The 24,035-nt window shown below is 33.8% G+C and overlaps 1 long non-coding RNA gene across 1 annotated transcript in view; it reads left to right on the top strand.

Moving 5' to 3' along the window:
- The first annotated feature begins 5,832 nt into the window (after window positions 1–5,832).
- The window catches only part of LOC149078773 (uncharacterized), a 40,443-nt gene continuing 22,240 nt past the window's right edge, over window positions 5,833–24,035 (top strand). The window contains exons 1-2 of the long non-coding RNA XR_016193833.1: window positions 5,833–6,013; window positions 21,194–21,275. This is a non-coding gene — a long non-coding RNA (uncharacterized LOC149078773). The remainder of the gene's footprint in view (window positions 6,014–21,193; window positions 21,276–24,035) is intronic.

The raw sequence follows: 24,035 nt of genomic DNA on the forward strand, positions 1-24,035 counted from the left end.
TTGGCAACACGTGTAATATTCAGAGGAAAATAAAAATACACACAGTAATTAGGATTTGCCAATGACCATCAAGTGATATGATGATTTTTTTGGAACGTTCTCCTCAGCTTATAATATATACATAAAGAAGTTATGAAGTACTGTACAAAAAAGCAGCCATTTCGTTTTGGTCATGTTGCCCTATAGAAAGAAAATCACTTCTTTTTTTTGTGGATAATTGCTGCAGCCGTTTCTCACTTTTTATTCTCTCCTCAAAAGCTAAGCACTTTTCAATTATGAGAATGAGCATTTCAAACCACAGACAGAGACAGACTATAAACTTCGCACTGTCTGCAACGTATGTACCACCTTTTTTTTCTCTTCTCCAGCATATACTATAGCTTTTAAGGGCTATTCTATCTTTTCAAACATATTTTTTTTTCATTCTTTCTTTCTTTCTTTCTTCCTGAATCCTCAGGTCAGGCAAGTCATATAGAAGAGAAGGATGTATAAAAGAAAAGAATATAAAGAAAAGAAAAAAAATCCCGCTACCTGTTTGCTCACAGGTATGGTATGCAATGCATAGTAAAAAGCAAGAGAGGAGGGAAGGAACTGAGTTATATACCTACAAAAGAAAAGAAAAAAAGAAGAAAGAAATGGCATGGAAAAACCCCCAAGTGCTTCTTTCTTTCTTGTTCTTTCGTCTTGGAGCTGTTGGAGAAGATCCAAACACAGGGCGTAGTAGCTGTAATAATAATAAGACGACGACTGCTACAGCCTCCCTCGAGACTGTGCATAAGAAACTGGTTTCTCTACCTGAGAATTCTAACCTCTCTCTGTCTTCAAGGGCTGGAGAAAAAAAAAAAAAATAAGCAGGAGAAAGTACCAGAAAAGAGAGAAAGATAACATCGATAGAGACGCACTGATGGCATGGGCACAGGGCTATCCTAGTCCCAAAAATATTCACCCAAGAAGAAATTTCAAACTAATAAAAAAAAAAAAGACTGAATTTTCTTGAAAAATGTCATTGAAAGAAGTCATTGGCAGGGCCGTCTTAAAAGCATCATGGGGCCCCCGGACCAAGTGGTTTTTCTGAGGCCCTACCTGGTAAATTATAGAAAATTTCAACCTGATCTCATTTTTGTGAGGTCTCTCTTCTCTTGAGGGCTCCCGGGCCGTGCCCGGATGGGCCCACGCGTTAAGACGGCACTGGTCATTGATTTTGATGGCATTTTTAATGAAAATTGGTTGCCATTGAAGAGCCACAGTTTGTTTTTTTTTAATGAAAGGGTGTCTTTATAGGTGTTCAAAACCTTTAGGAGAGAGAGCGGGCCACTTTATTGATTTGAAAACGTGAGGCGGGCCATGTGATCTGCAAATGTGCCGCAGGTTACTCAAGTGATTTGCAAATGTGATGCGGATTACTCAAGTGATTTGTAAATGTGATGCGGGTTACTCAAGTGATTTGTTATTGTGCCGCTGGTGATTAATGACTTGTAAATATGTCGCGGGTCCAGGGCCGTCTTAAAACCATCAGGAGTCCCGGGCCAAGTGATTTTCCTGAAGCCCTATCTGCACAAATTCTCGAAAATTTCAACCATTCTCATTTTTGTGAGGCCTGCCCTCTCGTGAGGGCCACCTAGCTATGCCCGGGTGGGTCCACGTGTTAAGACGGCAATGTGGTGCATTCAAGTGAATTGGGAATAGACCGCGGTCCGCGGTGTCACTTGAATGATCTGGGAATGAATGTGCCGCTGGACACTTGGGGGGGGGGGGTTCTGGAACTGTGCCGCAGGTCACTCAAGTGATCAGTAAATCTACCACGTGCCACTCAACTATCTGGGAATGTAACGCGGTCCACTTAAGTGACGTGGATCTCCAAAGCGGGTCACTTAAACGATCTGGACATGTGATGCGGGCCACTTGCATGATCTGGTAATGTCTCACGGGTCACTCAAGTAGAAATGTACCTCGGGCCAAGTGATCTGGAAATGTACCACTTGATTCAGTTTTTACAAAATTAGGTCTGACATCGCGGATCGCAACAGATGGGACTGAGGGTCACATTCGGCCCGTGGGGCATGGGTTGAGCATGTATGCTCTATAGTGACCAGAGCCAAGGTGCCCCCTCCCCTCAAGGTTGGGACTGACAGGGCTCCAGCCGGGGGCCCCTGGGATGAATCTATCTCTTGTATTTTTTTTTACAATATACAGTGAATCCCACTTATAACGTGCCCATTTGTAGCACAAAAATGAGAACCTGTTCAAATTTTCGAGAATTTGCCAGGTAGGGCTTCAGAAAAATCACTTGACCTGGGGGCCCATTATGCCCTTAAGACGGCCCTGGACACTGTCAACAGCAGCCCTACTCTCTACTTTAGAATGATAAAATATAATCTCCAATAAAGCTGGTGTTGACACTACTCAGGAAGGGACCCTCTTGACGAGATTAGCTATGGTCCCTGTCTAATTATTATCACTCCGTTGCAGAAAATGACCGCCGTGTGACAAAAATGCAAAGATGGTTAAAGAATAATCAAAATGATAACGTAAATGAAGAAAAGTAGTAATAATATAAAAAAAATAAGAAATGGTAAAGAAAAACCGTGGGAAAGCTTCGATATTAAGAACGCGGTGCGCAAAAAAACATGCAGCTCGACCGTGACCACTTATTTCATCGCGTGTTAATCAAATGATAACGTGGGCAGGTACGATAATGTGCCAGAATAGAGGTGTTAATTCCAACCATAGGCAAGTAATTCCAACCTTATAGAGTGCCTCTGAACATTACTTTGCCTGAGCCCTATGATATTATTTGAGGCGTAGAGCCATCTTAACAGCACTGGGGGGGGGGCGCCCTGACAAAGTAATGTTATGCCCTCTCCCACCTTGCTATAAATGCCTGCCTACATATACTTACATTATTTATTCTCAAAAATTATAGTTCCAAATGTAACTGTGACGAGTCCCGGGTAAGTTCCCGGTTGCTTTTGAAAAATATCTTACCATTTTATTAAAAAATATATTTTTGGGGGTACGGATAAAAGATGGCAGGGTGTTATACCACCCGCAAATCATATGGTTTGAGCACCCATGTACGAAAGATGAGGCCAATTTTATGCGTGACGTTAAAGTTTTCAATCTTTTATGCTTCAAATAGTGCATCAATTTACTGTATTAAAATTTTAATTCATTTTTAATCCTGAACTTTCTACGGCATGTGGATTCTCTTATAAAAAAAAATTTTTGCAGGGTTTGGTGAAAATGTTTTTTTTGGTAGCTAGTCTTCATGAACTGATAGCTCTATTAATAAAAGGGGAATAAAGCTATAAATGAACTAAAAAAATTACAAACTATTAGCAACTCCATTACGCATATAACTTTTCGTAGAAATTTATAACAGTAAGTTGTAAACAGGGCCACAAATAGTGGGGGAGGGGGAACAGGTGCATCTGATGGCTCGGAAATTGAATCAGAGGGGCACCAAATTCACCCGTCGCATGCTCTTTCTGCATTACACGGTTTGCCAAACGTGCTTGCTGACGAAGTATCTAGCTGTGGCCCCGGTTGTAACAGTAATTTTATGCTACTGTATAATATATTTCTTTAGGGTTACAAAGTCATTAGATCTGTAAACCATGATTTATTAACGAAACTGCATTTACCTTATTTGGAAAATATTTCATTAAACACCACCAATATACCAAACAGTATTACTCAATAAAAATTTCTATTGAAATTCCTAGTCCAAGTACAGTATTTATTGCAGTTCAAGGTAAATTTATAGAAAGTTTAGGATTAAAAATGACTCAAAATTTTAATACAGTAAATTGATACAAGTATTTGATACACTATTTGAAGCATAAAAGATTGAAAACTTTAACGTCACGCATCAAATTGGCCTCATCTTTCGTACCTGGGTGCGCAAACCATATGATTTGCGGGTGGTATGACATCCTGTATTGCGAGTAGCATAACAGCTAAATTACTTCTTCGAGGGCCAAATATGCATGAAATATAACTACACACTGTAATTTGTGCAGAGGTCTTTAATGCATAATGATCATTAATTCTTGTTCAAATGTTACGATAAATCGGTAAACGCCTGTTATAAACGACTGTTATTATGCATAATCATCCGGGCCGTAGCTAAGGGAGAGCAGGCTGATCTGGTGCCGCGGGTGCTGGACTAAAAGGGACGCAAAAATTTAACCCTTTAACCTCTCCTTCAGCATTACGAAAGGGCACCTAAATGCGTAGTTGCGGCCATGATAATCACAAATATCACAGTCTCGGTAAGTTTGATAAATTTCACTAAATTTATTACTTTTACTTTACTAACCGAACGGCGACCTAGTCCATGTTCTCAGGGAATTTCTAACTGATTACCGGCGATTAGGAATGATTACCAAACGAAGTCGGTAAACTTGATATAAATATGAAAAAATATTATTACCTATCTCCTTTTGGTTCGGGCTCATTCTTTTTGCCTGTACCTTATACGTACACGACACGTATTTCACCATAAAAATAAAATTAAACGAAAAGAGGTGTGGAAAAATATATATTAAAAAAAATTATATTATCGGTATTTTAATTTTGACTTCCTTCACATGTACCAACATTATCGATCGAATTCATCATCCTAGAATGAAGTTTACGCACTGTAATTTGTGTAATTACAAATTACCTTTTGAATTCGAGTAATTTCAATTACATGATTTATCATATTTACCAACGCAACCTGGGAAATGTACAAAATCACCGGCATAGCCGTACGCAGGATTTGTTAAGAAAGGGGTTTTCAAAATACTTTTTTTCTGAGGGGGGCATTTACGTTTTTTCCTGCAAAATAACAGTATAATGTAGGCTTTGGGTTTGAGGTTAAATCCCTCCATTTGCGTACGCCAATGATCACCGGTTTATGTGATAAATTCGCAACTTATGAACGAAATTTGCCAAATTTACCAAAAAAATGCACACTGGATTCAATACATTCACCGTAACGTATATACGTAGTATGCAGTATACACGTTCAACATCGCATTATAAATCACATTTTAAAACAGTTTTTTTATTTCTTTGCGTTTGTGCATGCATGATGTAGTAAAAAAATGAACTTGTTATAATGTTATTTTCCTCTTTTTGCTTCAATAACGAAAAAAAAAAAAATACCAACAAAGTCTGTATGTTGCATAATTATTGGTTGAAGGTTTCAAAATAATACAGTACATAAGCTTTTCGGCATCAATCGTTCCGTTTCCTAGAAACTGAAAATTTTATAATCAGAACCAATAAAACACATTTTATTTTGCTTTTATTTTTGGTGGCCTTCGTCGATTCGATGTGGATTGCGCACCATACACACACACAACAACTTTTCATATTTGTCTGAGTGGAGGCATTTGGAAAACAAACACGATCCTCTCTCTCTGCATTAGAATAAATAATAATAATAAAAAAAACGTTAACGGACAAGAAAATCCCTAAAAACATTGGCGATTTCCCTGTTGAAAAGCGAGGAAAAAAACACGAAAAAAAAAAAGCATTTTGTGGCTCTAAAACTACGTATCTTGTCTCTTTTTTTTTCTATTTAGTTTTAGCAGCATTTTGCTTGTTTGCCCCGCAGGTACTGGGACCGGCCGGCTCCATCCATCTATCTATATCTACACAGGTGAATTTCGTAGGAACACCTACGCGCATGTATGTATGTCGGGGATCCGACTTGAGAAAAATCCGGTCCTGGGTTCGATCCCCCTCAGGGCAATAGATACGAGATTCCATCCTACGGGGTTACCTTTTTTTTTTTCTTTTCTACCTGTCGTTCATGTCTGGTCTTGTATCTCCGTCTTCAGTTTCGGCGCGGTTTTCGTTGGTGGTGGTTGGTTGGTTGCTCTCTGGTACCTGCTCTTTCCTCTACTACTTCTTTTACTGTAGTACTACATACCTAGTACGTACATACAGGTCACAGAGGGGAAAAAAAAAACGAAATTCCTTTCCGTTAATCGGACAGAGAGGAAGATTTTTACCACAGGTAAGAGCCATTTTTTTTTTATGAATTATTTCTTGTTAAATATTTTAAGTTAGAATGTCACTAAACCAGTTAACCCTCTATGGTTCACCCTATAAAAATGTATTGAATTTTTTTTTTCTTTTACAAAAACTGATGTAAATTGGTGTAAGCATATTTTTAATTACAACAATACAGCAATTTAATTAAATAGAGTAGATTTTTTTAATTACCTAAAATGGTTAGCTAAGGGTAAAATATGCAGTTTCCCTTGATTTTAATGTTATTTATGAACAGATAAAATCTTGCTCAGCAAAGGTGAATAGTTTTACCTTGAAATTCTATTTCCTTAAATTTGGTGTGATTTTATAAATCTCGGAACACGTAAAATTTCAGCAGCTCCTTAAAAAAAATGACAGCGACAAGGAATCAACTCTTTCTAGAGTAAAAATTATTGTACCTATATAGCGGGATTTTGTACTGAAATTATATTAAAAGATGTATCTCTTCAAAAAACAGCCAAAACATTGAGAAAAGAAATTGGTAAAATGGGTTCTGCCCCACTCTGACCATTTGCCATGTACGTGTATTCTAATACATAATGGACCATAGAGGGTGAATTTTTTTTACAGCACGTGAGATAATTGCACTTTTCCCCATTCAATATGCTATTCAGTTCATTAAATATGCCATTTAAAAGTCATGGATTTTTTTTTTCAATCAAATAATCCCGTTCGCGTGATATTGCCCCATGCCAATCAGGTGTTTCACTATTGATGTCTACGTCTCTATTTTATAAATTGAACTAGTGTTATGTACTTGCACATTTTGTCTGTTGAACTTGAACAGGTGCGAAATGTATGGTTTCATACGGCGCAAAATGTTGGAGGGCCGTAAAACGGGATTGAGATGAATTGATTCAACATTGTATTTCGACTTTTATGATTATCTTCTATTTTGACTTAACTGCTTTGGCAAAGATATAACTTAGATCTTTATCAATTCATAGATGTTTCTTATATATTTGGAAAAAAAATGAACATCCTACGACCTCATATACTCCTTTTATACGCGTTTATGTAACACCTACATAGACAGTAGAAAAAAAATATATAGAACAGAACTTTTGGTGAATCCAAAACTTTCAACGGAGCCCCAATTGATTTTCCAATGGATATATGAAGTAAAATTATATAAAAAAAAGGATGTTGATTCACAGAAAGGACACTAAGATAGAGCCATGCTGGAGCTCACAAATGTACTATTGAAAGCCACAAAATTGTTTTCCCATTGTGTCTCAAAAGTCCGGCCCTGTACCAGATGCTATGATAATACAGTAACCTATAAGGAGGAAATAATATAAATTTGTTGTATTTTATCCCTCATAATTGAGATGCTTGTCATGTTACATTGCATTGAATAATACTCTGATTATGCTGTTCATTAATGCAACAAATTATTTTAAAAAATGATCATGTACTTGGCTATAGAAAAAAACTCGGTACAGTAGTTCAATTCCAAACCGTATCATGGGCCTCCGGGGAAATTATGTTATGTTGTTGCGGCTGAAAAAATACCAGCCTACGTATTAAAATTAACGTGAGTATTTTTTTTAAATAACAAAAAAATTCATTAGTCACTCGGTAAGATCGAGGTCATCAAATTGGGGGTCATATCTTATTATCATCCCCCCCCCCCCGTGATTATTAAATCCCTGGGCCCTGAAGTTTATTTTGTAAGCAGGAACTTCGAAATACGTACTGATGCAAATCCAGACATTTAACTTCCGCTGTATCATTTCTCCTTTCGAATTCATTTCCACAGAAATTTTTTAAATGATTTTCATCATCCATTTTGATGTCAATCAACTACTGATATTCTCTCTATGGATGACCATTCCAGACTTTTCTTCATCACTTAGGTTCATGACCCTCCAAGTTTCACTTGCTCTCAAGCCAAATTTCAACTACTACCGTGAACATTGAACTTATCTAGATTTCGGGCACACAAACAAAATGTAATGGGCTCAACTGCTTCACATACTGAATTCAATTCAATTCACAATATTTGCATCATTGAAGTCACTATTTTCCCTCCTCTGTATTCCCGAAATCCGGGATGTTTGAACACGTGGGCCTTTATTGTGTGAAAGTATACCATCACATGCGCGAATCGAATTTTTACTCACCCTATATAGGATACTATATACTATTTTGGATACTATATTTGACGCTCTACAAGTATATCTCGTAAGTTTAAAGAACGAATACATCGAATAATCAATAGTGATTTAAATCGTTAATTAGATGATAAAACACAAGTAAATTAGGGGACAGGTATATAGTTTTGAATCTCAATTTGCAATTACAGTAAATTGAATAAATTAGGAATATACTAATGGGCATAATAAGTAGAAAAAAAGAAAAATTTAGGCAACAGCCGAATTTCTTAAGAGCAAAGCATATTGTGTTTTTGAGAGAAATGTTCCGAAATAATGTTTTTTCCCGACTTTTCTTAATGAACTTTTTTAATGTTGATCGACCCAAAATAGAAAACAAAATTTTTCCATTCATAAAGAAAAAAAAAATTGTTTTTCTCTCTCTCATAACAATTTGAAAATTCAAAAAACGATGAGTGCAACATGACATTTAATTTTTAATAGTGGAAAGTTGAAAATTTTTTATTCATTATCATTAACTTTTGCCTTTCGTTGTATGATTTCAAAAAATTTAATTTAACCGAGTTGATAAAAAAATTAATTACTCTCTACTTATTCACGAGTCTTAATTAAAGGATTCTTCTATTAGTTCATTAAATGAATAATATTAAATTATTTACGATAAAAATGATAAAATTAGTGAATTCAAATATTCATTCAATTGAATAACTAAAAATTTAATTATATGATTTTAAAGCGGAAAGAACCCAAAATCATGATTCAAATAACAGAATTTTTTGAATCAACTGCTCTTCTCAATATTCAATCACTATTTAATTCATTTTAGTAACCACACGTTTGAATCATTGCTGTTAGAATAAACCGTGCTCTTGCAAATTATTAATAAAATTTAGAATCAAGTATTATCAAAAGTGTGGTTTTTCAATGAAATTTTCTTTTATGCATAAAAATTACTTTTTGATTTAAAGAAAATTTTTAAAAATACTATACCTATTAATATCGCCAAGTATTGCGAGGCATACGGTAATTAGTAGCAATAAGTAATGAATGTACCTCACTGATATTTTTTGTCGCACCACGGCCGTTTTCTGCACACAAGGGCTAATTAGACCGAAACCTACAATTTATTGCCGATTCCGAACGGAGGCTTTTTTTTATACTCATCGAGAGGTGGGTGCCCTAATCCCTCGGTTTGGAACTCCCTGCGGTAGTAATCTTTTTTTTTCTGTGGTTATATCGCCGTTTCTATTATGCTCCTATGTCAGGAATTTTCTGACAAGGACGAACCGGGTATCCAACTCGCAACACCTCTAAACATCCTTTGGTACTTTAGGCGAGTACCTTATCGACCTGGCCTCGTATTTAATGCCAGCCGACAATGCTAACCAATATATACCGTATATCCTTAGTGGCTTGAGTAATTAAATTCGCTCGAGATACGATTTTAATAATCGGTATTCTGATAATATATAGGTAATAGAAAAAATACAATTATATTACAATTAGAACAAAGCATTCATAGTAGTTATATTGCAATTTCCGTGGTAATTGGTAAATAAATTTATCAAAAAATGCATTTTACGATGAAACGAAGAATTTCGGTTGATAAACGCATTTTTTCACTCGTGCATCGATCCTTTAGCTTATAATGTTTGTGGATTAGCATTCATTACAACCTTATTGATGTTTCATGGGCTATTCTAAAATTATCAATTAATTCTTGAGATATATACCGTATATCCTTAGTGGCTTGTTAATGCAAACAAGAACAGAATTATAAGATCAATTGCATATTAATTAAATAAATGATTGTAAGGAAAATACCGGGGAAATTTTATTTTATATTTCGATACACATATTTATGATATGTGAAATACAGGGTGATTATAAAAAAAACTATCCCGACATATGGGCCCCTAACTATCATACCATTCACAGAAACTGAATGAAATTTTGGCATAAGGTATTTTGATGTATGCGCTCAAGAATGATATGGAAAACAACAGTGTCACTCTAACAGTTACGGTTACAGTGAGAAAATTTCGAAAATATCAAATGGCAGCACCATGTTTTTTGTATTGGAATGTGATCTCCATTGTGAAAAACCCTAAATAGCGTTCGAACGGCAACTGTAGCATGAAAATCACCGGCGGTAGATAGGCTAAAAGTGAGGACAACCAACAAGGACAGAGAAGCAGCATAAAATAAAGCATTTTATTGTGTTTCACAAAATTTCCACATGACCTTGTGGAGGACTAATCAGGCTGGGACCTCAGCCGAAGAAACGGTGTGACGAATGAAACGAACATTAATGCTCTGGTGCGCGGCAAAGTCCTTTTTGCTTTTTCCTTGCCTAGCTCCGGGGATTTTTTCCACATCATTCTTGAGCGCATACATCAAAATACCTTATGCCAAAATTTCATTCAGTTTCTGTGAATGGTATGATAGTTAGGGGCCCATATGTCGGCATAGTTTTTTTATAATCACCCCGTACTTATGTGCGCTTTTTTTTAAAAATTTACATTGCTCTTCATAACTTTATTTTAAACTAACACAAAAAATTTTCTTATTCATTCAAAGACTATAATAATTTATATATATATATATATATATATATATATATATATATATATATATATATATATATATATATATATATATATATATATGCTGGTAATTTATTTCACAAACCTAAATCATAAAAATTTTAAACATAGCATAGACATTTTTACTTTATTTATCAAGAACTTTTCCTTAAGTCAAATAATCAAATACAAAACGTTTTGGGGCTAAGCTAGATTGTGAGCAACGGAAAAGCACAGTAACCGTAATATATTATTCAATGCAAGTACAAGTAAGAGAAAAAGAAATGCACAAATATACTTCAAAAAATCAGTGGCGAGACGACAAGAATCCTAATAAACTTAGAAAATTAGCATTTATCCTACATACGCAATTAACATATTGTTATAGCGAAGTTTATATTGTTACATTTTCACAACCTTTTTATGTACAATCAATAAAAGTTCTTAATTAAAAATAAATAAATAAAGGTCTCAAAAAATGGTGTGGAAATACTTAAATTTGAAGAAGTTATTTAAACAAATGAAATGAAAAGAAAAATTATGAATAAGAAGAAAAGTTATTGTAAGAGAAAAAAAATTAAAATAAAAAATTGTAAGAGAAAATAAATTTCTTGAAGCATTTCCAGGAAAAAAAAATTGAAACAATTAATGTTTAATTTTCATTGATTTTGTATACTACAAATACTCAGATTTTATTTAAGAAAGAAAAATTTAAAAAAAAGAAGAAAAAATAGTGAAAACGTAAATCAAACATTAAAAAAACTGAAATGGGGAGAAATTAGAAATTTCTCGTAATTAATAGTCAATTTTTTCAATATTGCGTACTACTACTTGCCCGTGCATGCACCTCGTATACATTCCTAATAATTCTATACAACCAGTACTTAGATTTGATGAAAAAAAAATTTCCATTTCAGTTTCAATTCTTTTTAAATTGAATTTTTTTTAAAGTTGCTTGAAAAATTTGAGAAAAATGATTTAAAAAACTGAAGAAAAATTATTTTAAAGTATCTCAACAAAAGCTATAAAAAAAAACAAAAATTGAAGCAATTAATGTTAATTTTTTTTTCATTATCATGTTAATGCCCCGATTTAATTTAGATAATTCGTTAATAGCTTGAATATAGAGTATGCAACATGTAACTTTATCTGCCTCGTTAATCGAGAGAAAAAAAAAACATCGACACAAAATAATTCGTTAGTGGGAAAAAAACCCATTTTTTTTTTATATATCAGAGAAAGCTAGCAAGCAGTTAGCATTTGCATGCAAAGCGATTTTCACTTTTCAAAGAGAGAGAAGTAGAGATGCTTTATCGCTGAATAATTTCCATTGCTGGAATTGCACGGTGAGTTAACTGCTTGTCTCTTCCATTTAAGCATATAGCGTATATTGATGCACGCACATGTACGAACACGCGATCAAATAAGTGGTCACGGTCGAGCTGCATGTTTTTTTGCGCGCCACGTTCTTAATATCGAAGCTTCCCACGGTTTTTCTTTACCATTTTATTTATTTTTTTTCTATATTATTACTACTTTTCTTCAGCCTGATCGATAGTTGAGTCTGCATTTTGTCGAAGAGGTCATTGGATTCTAAGAGGATACACCATATATGACGTGAAGTAGATGGATTTGTTTCTATTTTTAATTCGATAGAAAAATTTCTTATCGGTTCCAAGTAAAATTTCATCTCGTCTAAAAATCTATCTTTCTTTTTATTCTTATTTTACTGTTTTGGAATACAATTGGACGGCTTTTATATATAAAGAACCTAGCGCCATTTTTAACATTTTTGAGATATACCTATACATCTGAACTATTGAAAGAGGTAGAATTTTTATGTAAATAGAACCAAGCGACATATAGATGCCGTCTGTGTGCGCTTGAACCAACTACCAAACTGAAGAGATAACTAAATCGAAGAAACTTTAAATAGTTTTTTTCTCAGTTTTGATTTAATGGCGCTTGGTTCCTTTTATATTAAAGCCGTCCAATTTAACTCGTTAATACAATGGGTGAAAAATTCTAGCATTACTTGAATCTATAAAAGAATAAAAATGAGAAAAATTAATAAGTGACATTGTGCAAGTTAGAATTATATCATAAAATATCGTAATAAACGCACGTTTTAAATAAATGACATAAATAACGTGAGCGTGTCTAATACAGGAATTTCGAGCGGTCCGAAGCTTACAGGAATTCCTCTCTTGAAACTGAAATAATACAGGGCTTGAAAAAAATCCCAGGTGACTATAAATCCAGTATTGGCGACTATACCGTAAATCGGGAAGCTATCCACACTTAGAATAAGACAGCCATAAATATTTTTTATGGGCATTGTATGATATTTTATCATGTATATATAGTTTTTAGTTTTTATAATTGCATTTTTAATTGGGGGTGCTGTATTTTAGAAATATATAACATCCATATTTGTTATGAGCATCTTTTTTTTCAGCCACCTCGTTGGACATTTTTCCTATCGTGGCCTTGTGTTTGTATTTGTATACATGAAATCAGTATTGTATTGGCGACTATAATATCGGTAGTGGCACCTAAACTTTTCTTTATGTGATTGCTGAATTGTAGTCTACGAATAGCACAAAATGTTTTGTATGCGATTGCGAGTCTATGAATGACACAAAATTTTCTGATTTCATGACAGTGGGCCTTTTAACATAGGAAAAGGATCTAGGAAAGGAAAAAGTCGGGTAAAAAGCCCCCATTATTTTTGGATCATTTTTTTGAGCTTAGAACCATTCTTGATTCCTAACAAATTTGGCTGGAGTCAAAAAAAGTTTTTTTTTCGGCTTGTGTTAAGCTCTGGTGTAATAACTAATTCCTTAACCCAAGGGATGAAAAATTCCAGGTGCCAGGTCACCATGATGACTTAAAATTTTGTATTGGCCTAGAATTTTTCATTAGCGATCATTAAATTCTGGGGTTTTGACAACATAAAATTTTCAAAATTTACTTTAGCACGTGTACTAAACATTGTTTTGACATCTCGTTATGATATATGAAAATGGAAACAATGTTCAAAGACAATCTATTGATGTTTCGTAAAGAAACTTTTTTAAGTATGCTCGTGTTAAAATTAATATTTATTCGCATGCAATTGGTTGAAATAGGAGTTTTAAAATATTTAAATGACAGAACTATTTGATACCTTATACCGTCGACTCTCGTTATAATGAGCCCCCGTTTCCCGAAAAACGAACTTTATAATGAGAGGTCGTTATATTGAATGTTTGAAAAAAATTAGTTTCTTAAGAGAATTCGGTGTGGAGTTTCGTAACTTTTATTTTTGTTATTATGTACGCAAATGTAGTGAAAATGCACCAGTAGAAAACAATAATGAAATTGTAATAATTATGCGATTACATGCACGCACCTTTGGACCGAATTCTTCAATATATTAAGGATCAAGGTTAATCACAATTTTGGCAAACGAAAAACCTGAATTTTATAAATTTATTTGCGGAAAAAAGAGTCGATATGGAGCTGAGTTCAGACGTTAGACGTTTTATTGGATTGAATGATTTTTGCGGGTCGTTATACTGGATGAAAAATGCATGGGTGAATAGGAAAAAAAACGGGATTTATCAGTCATTATAATGAAGCGGTCACAATAAAGCATGGTCTTTATAATGAGCGGCCACTGTAGTTACAAAAAATATTTTCGTATAAAAAACATTTGTGCTACATAAATATATCTACAGTAACCTTTCGTAATAAGTAATTTGAATTTTTTATAAATAGTGTAACCTAGGTTTTGACAAGTCCCAGGTGCCAAGTCGTCGTGGCTAGGCCACTAAAACATCGGTACAGGCGACTAAAATTTTTTACGTGCGATTGTTGAATTGGCGTGTAAGAATGACACAAAATTTTCTGATTTTGTAATAATGTCTTTTAACACGGGAAGGGGTCATGAAGTCCCAGAAAAGTCGAAAAAAAATTATTTAAGACTATTTTTTTCCTAAGAAAAAACCTGATTGGCTTCTAAGAAATTCAGCTGGCGTTTTTTATTTATTTTTTTGATTTGTCGAGCCCTGGTGTAAGGATACGATTGTTCTTTCACTTTTATAATTTAGGGAAACACAATGAGGCTTTCATAAATTAACTTTCGTTTGAGTAACTACAAACGCATCGTTTCAACAATTGTTTTACATCACTAAAGAATTATAATCATTAAATGACTCGAAAAGCAACCTCAAGTTTTCTATTTTCGAATTTATATCTAGAATTCGCAGTAGTTAAACGCAATTTACTGCATAGAATTCTTCGATTAGGTCAAACGTAGTTAAAAAGCAGTAATACATTCAATGAACATCCGCTTGCGTTGATTCATCACATGCTGGCGACGAATTCGTAACAGGTGTTTCATGAATTTCAGGTACGACGTGTTGCTACATTAAATAGAGTTCATTCACATAAAACATGCTACTACAGTAGGATAAAGAGGCTCACTCACATGTAGCGTATGTGTGCGGTCCCGTAACGTCTGTCTACCATATTCTAAAATAAGTGAACTGTTTTGCGAATTGAACATACGCCATTTTCAGGTAATACAGTTTCAAATTTTCATTATCAATGTTTAATAATGCATATTTAAGATCAGTATAAAACCCCCGAGAGAAGTGAATTGGTTTTGATCGACACAATTTAAAAAGTTGATGTTTTTAGGTATATTTTAACCTCTGAATGCTAGAATTAATATTTTATGTCAATTATTCTTTCAATTTAAAGGTGGTAAGAAAATATTATAATAATTGTTTTGTAATATTAAAATACATGAATGTGTTAGTTGCACCTCATACATCGGGCGCGATTGCCCAGGTCGAGTCTTACACCGAGGGGTTATCGCACCAACCTCTCGGCGAGTATTAAAAAAAAAGAAAAGAAAAGCATGCCGTTCGGAATCGGCAATAATAAATTGCAGGTCCCGGCCTAATTAGCGCCCGTACGCAGAAAATGACCATGGTGTGACAAAAATGATCAAATACCTCATACTTCCTTTTTCTACTACTTTTTTTATTCAAAAAAAAAAAAATATGCGTAAAATTATGATTTTATGTGTGTAATCTGAGAAACACGAGATCAAAAAATGCTTGATACATATGCAAAGCTGCGCATTTAAAAAAGGGTTGAAATTAACATACGTACTTGATATACATTCATTATTCAAATATATACAAAGATTGATATTTTAAATACGTACTGTATATTCTAGTGTTCACATATTCAAAAAAAAAAATTTCTACCGTATTCTTCTGCGTATAAATCATATGTTAAAAACAGCTGAATTCCATCTGTGATAACACTACGTATTATCTTTAGTTTTTTCCACCGAGAGGTTGGAATAGAAATAAATATTTTTTTCAAATTTTTTTATATGAATAAATTGTTCATGGATGGCTTATGGATGCGAGTAGAAAAATTGATATTTTTTCTACAAAAACGTAACCAATAACCCTTTCTATTCCTTGAGATATAATTATTGGCGAATGAATTTTGCATATGCGAATTATATGATTACACTTTTACCTTCGAATAGCGAAATTTGCATCTGCAGATTGTACGCAGCAAGTTAACATTCGCATTAGCTATTTTTCGGAACAAGCTGATAAACGAAATACAAATTCTTGAATATTTTCACGAAGATAAATAATAGTCATTACCATGGAAAAATGACCTTTTCATGACGTTTTTATCAGAAATAACTTCCTCATTTTCATTTTATGATTTCATGTCTGGTTTAAACGGAAAATTGCTAGTTTATTGCTAGACTAATATCTCATAAAAACATTCGAATTCGTTCGGCAAGTCAAATCTTTCGGGGAAAAACGCATTATCATGGCTATTTTGACAATATCGATTGCGCCGATGAGGATGCTTATGCCATTTTAATCTTTTCAAATCATTTCATAAAAGGTGATTACTTTTCCTCCTTCTTGGATTTATGAGGTGCTATTCACAAAATAATATGACAATGAAATATTATTTTTTGGATTTTAACTCAATTTAACTGTTTTATATGTCGCATCTTGTTGGTGATTTTCATTATTCTTCAACTTCTTATTTTGGGGCCAGACTATCATTTCGCAGCCATCTAATATTAGGCATGGGACGAATAGTGATTTGGTCGAATAACCGAATACCGAATATTTGGTTAATGTTTTGGCCAAATATCAATTTTTTTTAAATTCATCACAATTACAAATAAAATTGGTGTTTTAATTGAAAATAAAATTATTGGTAATTTTCAATTTCAATTTTCAATTTATTTTATTAAATAACAGTTACATTCTCAAAAATAACACTACCCAAGAGGCAAATGGCTGCCAATACTGGGGCTATAATCATGAAAAAAAATCAAAAACTGATATAAACTTTTCATGGGGGGGGGGAATATATATATATATATATATATATATATATATATATATATATATATATATATATATATATAAATATCAAACACACAAATAATCATAAATACAAAAACAAGTTAATTAGTAGTACAAGTATCCTGAAACTAAATAGTAAATCGTTATTATATTATTTTAAATGATTGATATTGAATTTTAATTATGCGTTTATTATTTAGATAAATACATGAAAAAACCGGTAATTGAAAGATACTGACAATCAAATTTAACGGTGATGTATTTATTGTATTGTAATATGCATTACTTATAGAATAAATTTTTTTTCAACACTTGTTACAATTTTGCGTCTAATTAAGAGAATGTCAACCATTGTATATACTCTCAACTATTAACGTATCATAAAATTTACGAATTATTTTCTTCATTTTTTATTCGCTTCTTTCAGTAGCTCAATACCTATCTTGTGTAGGTACATCCTTTAGTTAGTGAACTTGAATTGTGTAATTCATGTGCACTTCCACCTTATATTGCAGTAGGATTCTATTTTCAGTTTTATCTTTTCCTTATCCTAGAAATTCAGCCTGATATAACCTCTTAACAAAGAAAGGGATACACACCACACAATAAAATGTAATCAGTAAATTTTTAATTTTTATGGAAAAAATTCAAATTAATAATTTTTTTAAATTAGTTTGATGCACTTAGATTTACACTTATATATATATATATATATATATATATATATATAATGTTTGTGATTGCATTTTTAATTGGGTTTCTGTATTTTAGTAATATGCCATTATGCCATCCATACTTGTTATGGTCATCTTTTTTCAGCCACCTCGTTGGGCATTTTGCCTGTTGTGGCCTTGAATTTGTATTATATATATATATATATATTCGGCAGAACCGAATACCCGCAGAAGGGCCGAATATGTTCGTCCCATCTTTATCTAAAATATATACAGTACATGTATCTGTGGATTCGTTAATAAGACGTAAGAATATGGGTCTAATTACCGCATGGACAACTAGGGCGTTTAGCAGATCCCGCCCCTTAGGGTTGGTTGTACAACAGGTGCAGCCCCACCGGGCCCTGCACTCGCATTAATAGGAATGAAAAAAAATTGATTATTTGACTTTTTGTAAAAATTTAAAAGAAAAAATGTCTGAATAGCTCCCCCTTGAACAATGAAAGTGCTCATGAAAAACTAAATGATCATTTGTGGGGTCGTATTAACGATTTTTGTGTTTCGGGCTGAAACATTTTTGGTTTCTTAGAGCCGAGTTTTATATACGGTTCAAAATTAAGGGGCAATCACAGTAATGAAATTAAAACAATTGAAGAAATGACAAATTTATTAATGGTTTCAAAAATTTACATGATTACTTTATTTTTCTGCATAATTACCATGTCGTACCGAACACTTTTGATATTGTGAAAAAGTCTTCTCTTCAAACTTTCTGCATAAAATTCCGCCGCCTACACAAAAGTGGAAATTTACGCAAAAATGGATGAAAATTCTGAGTTGATGAGAATTTGGAACTAATGTAAGAATTCCGGAAAGAAAGAAATAATTTGAGAGCTGAAGAAAATTCGGAATTGATGAATGAAATAGGCGAAAACTGATAAGAAGAACCGTTCAAGAATTGAAAGCCAAAATTAATGAAAAAAAATAATTGAAAATTAATATGAAATAATTCAGTTGAGATTAATGAGAGAAATAATCCCCAGAATTAATGATAATTTGGAATTGATGAAAATTCAAAACTAATTGGAGAAATAATTCCAAACTTAAGACACCACACAGCCCCGTGAAGGGGCTCGGCTTTCATTTTGGCTCCGCGTCTGATAAGGGTAGTCCTGGCGTTTGTTCAGGGGACTATATACAGCCGCCCTTAAAGGTGTGGGACGGGTGGGGCTGCACCTGCGGTTTGGATGCGCTGCACTTATTGGGGTAATAAAAGTGAAGAGAAATATATATAAAATACTCGACGCTACCCGTAGAAAAAATGCAGAAAATGGTATACAGTATATGCACAATTTGGCGACGATCGATCTAAAATTGTACATTTGTGTGTATATATATATAGAGAGAGAGAGAACACACACACACAAAATCAATTATATATAGATTAGAAATACTTTTTTGTAGTAAACAAGGTGTTTGTGCTTCAACTGATTTGATTCTGGAATTTCCAATAATGCTGGAATTATTTCCTTCATTAATTCTGGAATTTCCAATAATGCTAGAATTATTTCCTTCATTAATTCTGAATTTTAATCAATTCTGGCATTTTTCCATCTCATTAATTCTGAATTTTAATCAATTCTGGCATTTTTCCATCTCATTAATTCTGAATTTTCATTAGTGACTAGATATTTTTCAGCATTCTTGTATATTCTGTGATAATGCATGAATCTTTAGATGACGATTCCCTTTCCCCACAAAATATATAAAATCGGGAATAGGAATTCCCGGTATTATTTCTGTTCGGGCAACGCGTCTGATACTGGCGGTCTTGCAAGGAATTCATAAATTCTTCCTTCAAAAATAAATTAAATGTTTTCCATCGACTGAGAGAAAGAAGCTCAACATCTTTCTCTCTGGTGGTCGGATTCTTCCCCTAGGACCTACTTCTCGAAATCAGTCTGCCCGTACGGAAGACATGTTTTTGATACGACATATCTATAAATTATCAAGTAGATAGAATTTTTAGCTAAAGTTAATCTTAGGAGGATTAAAGTCAAAGTAAACTACGTTTGTTAATGCAATTTTATTTCGTTTTTATGATCTGTAACATTTTGTGGCTCGATACGATTGATCCCTTTGTCCCTGCTGCTGTAAATTTTTTCAACTTTAAAAAACAAAACAAAAAACTTAACATTACGAACATTAAAATTAGAATATATAAGCTTGATATTTATTTATCCACTGAATTGGTTTTAGTTTTTGCTCAAGTAAATATGTCTTTTGAACATATCGGATGACGTCAATTTTTTTTTGGTCTAGTAATTGACTAGGATCAGGAGGATATTGAATTGCAGATCACGAAATATCGACTCGATTTTTTGTTGCTCCGCTCCCCCTTTTGCATGGGTGGCATGATGTAAGGGCCATCCATTCTCCTTTTTTTGACTTAACCCCCCCCTCCCCCCCCCGCGTTTTAGTGGTTCATTCAGCCTGGAGGAATGTTGCACGAACTGCATACCAGCCCATAGGTAGAACCTATGTATATGCTAAAAGGTAAGAAGAGGGAAGAGACGACGGGCATGAAAAAAAAAAGAGAGAGAGATAAGGAATTGAGATAATACACTGAATGGTAGAAGAAAAAGAGAAGAGTCTTGTCTACCAACTTAACAGGTATGACCTGACACAAAACCTCCAAAAGAGAAGGTTGGAGACGAAGGTAGTTTCGCCCCAAGGGCCGATCCACCTTGTTACCAGTCGGTCGCCAACCAGACAAGATGGTGGGTTTCTAAAAAGACTGGTTTATCTTTCTCCTTGAACGGTCGGGATGCGTATTTTTCTCTTCCAAATCAGTGCTAATCAATTAAGTCATTTATTTGAAGCAACTGATACTGATCTTTCTGTGATGATCGTTGTGACATTTTCGGCAAAGTTCATGCTGAGATTTAACCTAAACCAGTGTGTTTCTATTTTTCAACCCAAGGACTTCTAAAATTTCTGGAAATAATTCGACGGAACACTATTTTAGAGAAGGTGGGCCTAGTTTCTTTTTATTCGAATATGTTATTTGCATACAATTGAATAATTTTAAATTAAATTTCGAAGTCTGCCTGCGAACCAACCATCCCATTTCTGGTTTTTAATCTCAACGTTTGCTTTAAATAATAGTAAACCTAATATTTTGAAATCTAAAAATTTGTGATCTCTCAAGAATGTTCTTTTTCAAAGTGAACTCTATAGCCTTAATAAAGTAGTGTATTTATAGGATATGTGCAGTGATATGCGGATGAAAATCGATTTAAAAAACTAAAATTTTCTAATACAATTAAATATATCTATTTTTATTTAACCTTCAGGAAAGAAGAAGGAAAACGTATTGGTGCAGGGTTTATGAGACGAATTTCTGAGTTTTCGACGTTGTTTTCATCCAGAATCGATGTGAGTATACATTTGGCTTGTTACTTATTAGTTATTTGCTGTGATGTGTTTGAATGTCTAGAAATCCGACACGTAATAAATAACGCTAACAGAATGACACCGCGCTTGTTATTAAAAGAAATCATTATGACCTGCCACGTATGATAATTTCCTAAAATTATTCGCATATTCTTTAGAATGCTAATCCTCTGAGAAAAACTTTTGGAGCAATTAGACCGGCATATGTGTTTAGTTAGCATCCATTACAATTACCTAAAACTCAGATTTTGGTGGGTCGAGACCAAAAAATTTTTGTAGCCTCTTTCAACTTCTGTAGAGAAGGATCTTGGTCAGGGTTGGACAAATCGCAGCGCCGAAAAAATTTCCAGGTGCAAAAAAATGTTTTTTACTTGAAGAAAATGTTCTAAAATAATGCCTCTTTTGACTTTTTTAGAGCATAGTGACCTTTTTTCGTGTTAGTAGATGTGCTGCTGTAAATTCCAAACATTTTGTGTTGCATTCAGCCAGCAATTTAGTAATTACATGAAGAAAATTTTAGGTGCTAATACCAATATTTTAGTTGCCATGGCGATCTGACACTTGGGATTTGTCCATCCCTGATTCTGGTTATTCATTAGTTAATTTAAATTATTGCAAATAATGAAATTAAATTGAATATGTGGAAGCAAGAAATTAAAAAGTCAAAAAATTCAAGATGAATATTTTTTTAATTAAAAATGTATAGTGCCCTTCTATTTGACTGAGGTCCCGAGACTAGGTTCTATTTTCCCACCTGTTACGACGCCACTGTTTAAAAACTAATCTAAATGATGATAATGGAATCTATGTATGATGGTTTTTCTTGTATTTTCATCAAGTTATTGAACGTATTAGAACTGACTGAAAATAATGTTTTTTGCTGTTTGATTCCAAGATATATGTCGAGATAGTTTCTTAGAATATGGGGAAAAAATTAAAGCGTATTAGAATACGCTTAGGGAAAATGAAATTTATAATATTTTTTCATTGAAAAACAAAATTCATTTAAAAAAACTATGAGAGATTATCACTTGATCTGATGTCTTCAAAATGGTGGGAAATGATATTATGTGTTGGAATCCCAATCTAGTTTAAATGAAAGACAAGAGGATACGAGAAAAATAATCTTTTGATAATAATAAAAACGAATCTTTTAATAAATGTGGAAGAAAAACAAGTAAATTAATAAAAAGTGCAAAACGTTATTCATAGTTCCAGAGTCTGTTTTTGATATTAGGGGGAATCATTAGAGCCCTTGTAATTCCCAAAGAAGAATGTTTTGCATTGTTCGGCAACAAGCCCTCAGCTGACTGAAAATGTTCTGCTGTAAAAATTCCCATAATAGTTTTACACTTTCCTTAAAATTCTTCCAGATTGTTCTGCGACGTACGTCGCAGTTTTCTTAATACAGTAGACTTTCGATAATCTGGCCATGCGTTAATCAGGCCCATCCAGTAATGCGGCGTTTTTTTAGGCGGGTTTCCTTCGAGCATAAAAGAGGAAACATGCCACTGTATGTTTCTGCGCAGAAGTTTATGTTATTTAAATGGGCTTTTTCAATTAACTTCCGGTAATCCGGCGATTTAAATAATCCACCATATCCTGGTCTGATATGTGACGAATTAACGAGAGTCTACCGTATGCTATTCTATTTTGGGGCCTGCAACGAGGATCGGTCGGATATGTTGGTGTCAGTGAATATAATATAGTGCTTAGATTTTGGGATCTTGGCAAATTTTCCACACTCCCACGAGGAAATCAGGCAATGTACGGTCCCTTCATCTTTCGGTGGGCCTTGGACTAGGATTTTTGTCAGGTACGGGAAAAAAAGAACGAAACAAACGCCGAAATCCCGATCCCACCTCCAAAAATAATTGGCATCAATTTGAGGCAAGCAAAATAAAAATTATTATTCCTCTCGTATTCCAGTCTAAAGAGATCATTCATTCTAACAACTTGTTTCCTAAAAAAAAAAAAAAACAGCCAAACACGAGTGACTTAATAACTCTTTCAATATCTCTAGAAAATAGAGCAATGAAAGATGGAACTCAAGAAAAAAAAAACAAAAAAACTACAAAGATGGTACAGGCTTCTTCTCACCTCTCTTACTTAACTTAAAAGTGCTCTTCCTATTCCACTTACGGCCATCAGTTAGCAAAAGCCGTTCCACCCTGATGCTACTCCTTGGACAAATTTCTAGAAACTGATACCTGATAAAACGTGTCAGGAATTCACAATGGGAGACTGAAAAGCTTGAGAAATCATCTGGAACAATATAATAACAATAAAAGATATGTACTTTTTTTTGTTTTCATATTTTTCTTCGCTGTTTCCCACCTCTTCAGCTTCATTTTTTTTTTTTATTTCATCTTACCGATTGAGATTGGTTAAAGAAAATAAAAAAATGGTTACAATTCTCATTCTCTGTGGTGGAGTCTTTTTCTTTTCGACATGACTGACCGCCTAGAAAGCTTTAATGAAGATTACAGTGTTCGCCTACATGTTCTTTGAACATCTTCCCAGCAAACAAAATGAGAAGTCACTCTCTTCAAACGTCGATCAAAACAAGTAAAATGAGTGAGAGAGAGAGAGAGAGAGTGTGTTGGTTATTTTGCTCCAAAACTGATTATTTCGTTTGTCTTTCCACATATCTCTTATTTACTTTGAAGAGGTTTCGGTGATTTACTCGTGTTCAAACTGGGAAAAAAGTATGAAGTAATCCGAGAGAAATTGTTTTTTTTT

Source organism: Pholcus phalangioides, unplaced genomic scaffold, assembly GCF_987345545.1.
Source record: "Pholcus phalangioides strain wild (caught in Gottingen) unplaced genomic scaffold, Ppha-v1.0 ptg000013l_1, whole genome shotgun sequence".
Classification (NCBI taxonomy): domain Eukaryota; kingdom Metazoa; phylum Arthropoda; class Arachnida; order Araneae; family Pholcidae; genus Pholcus; species Pholcus phalangioides.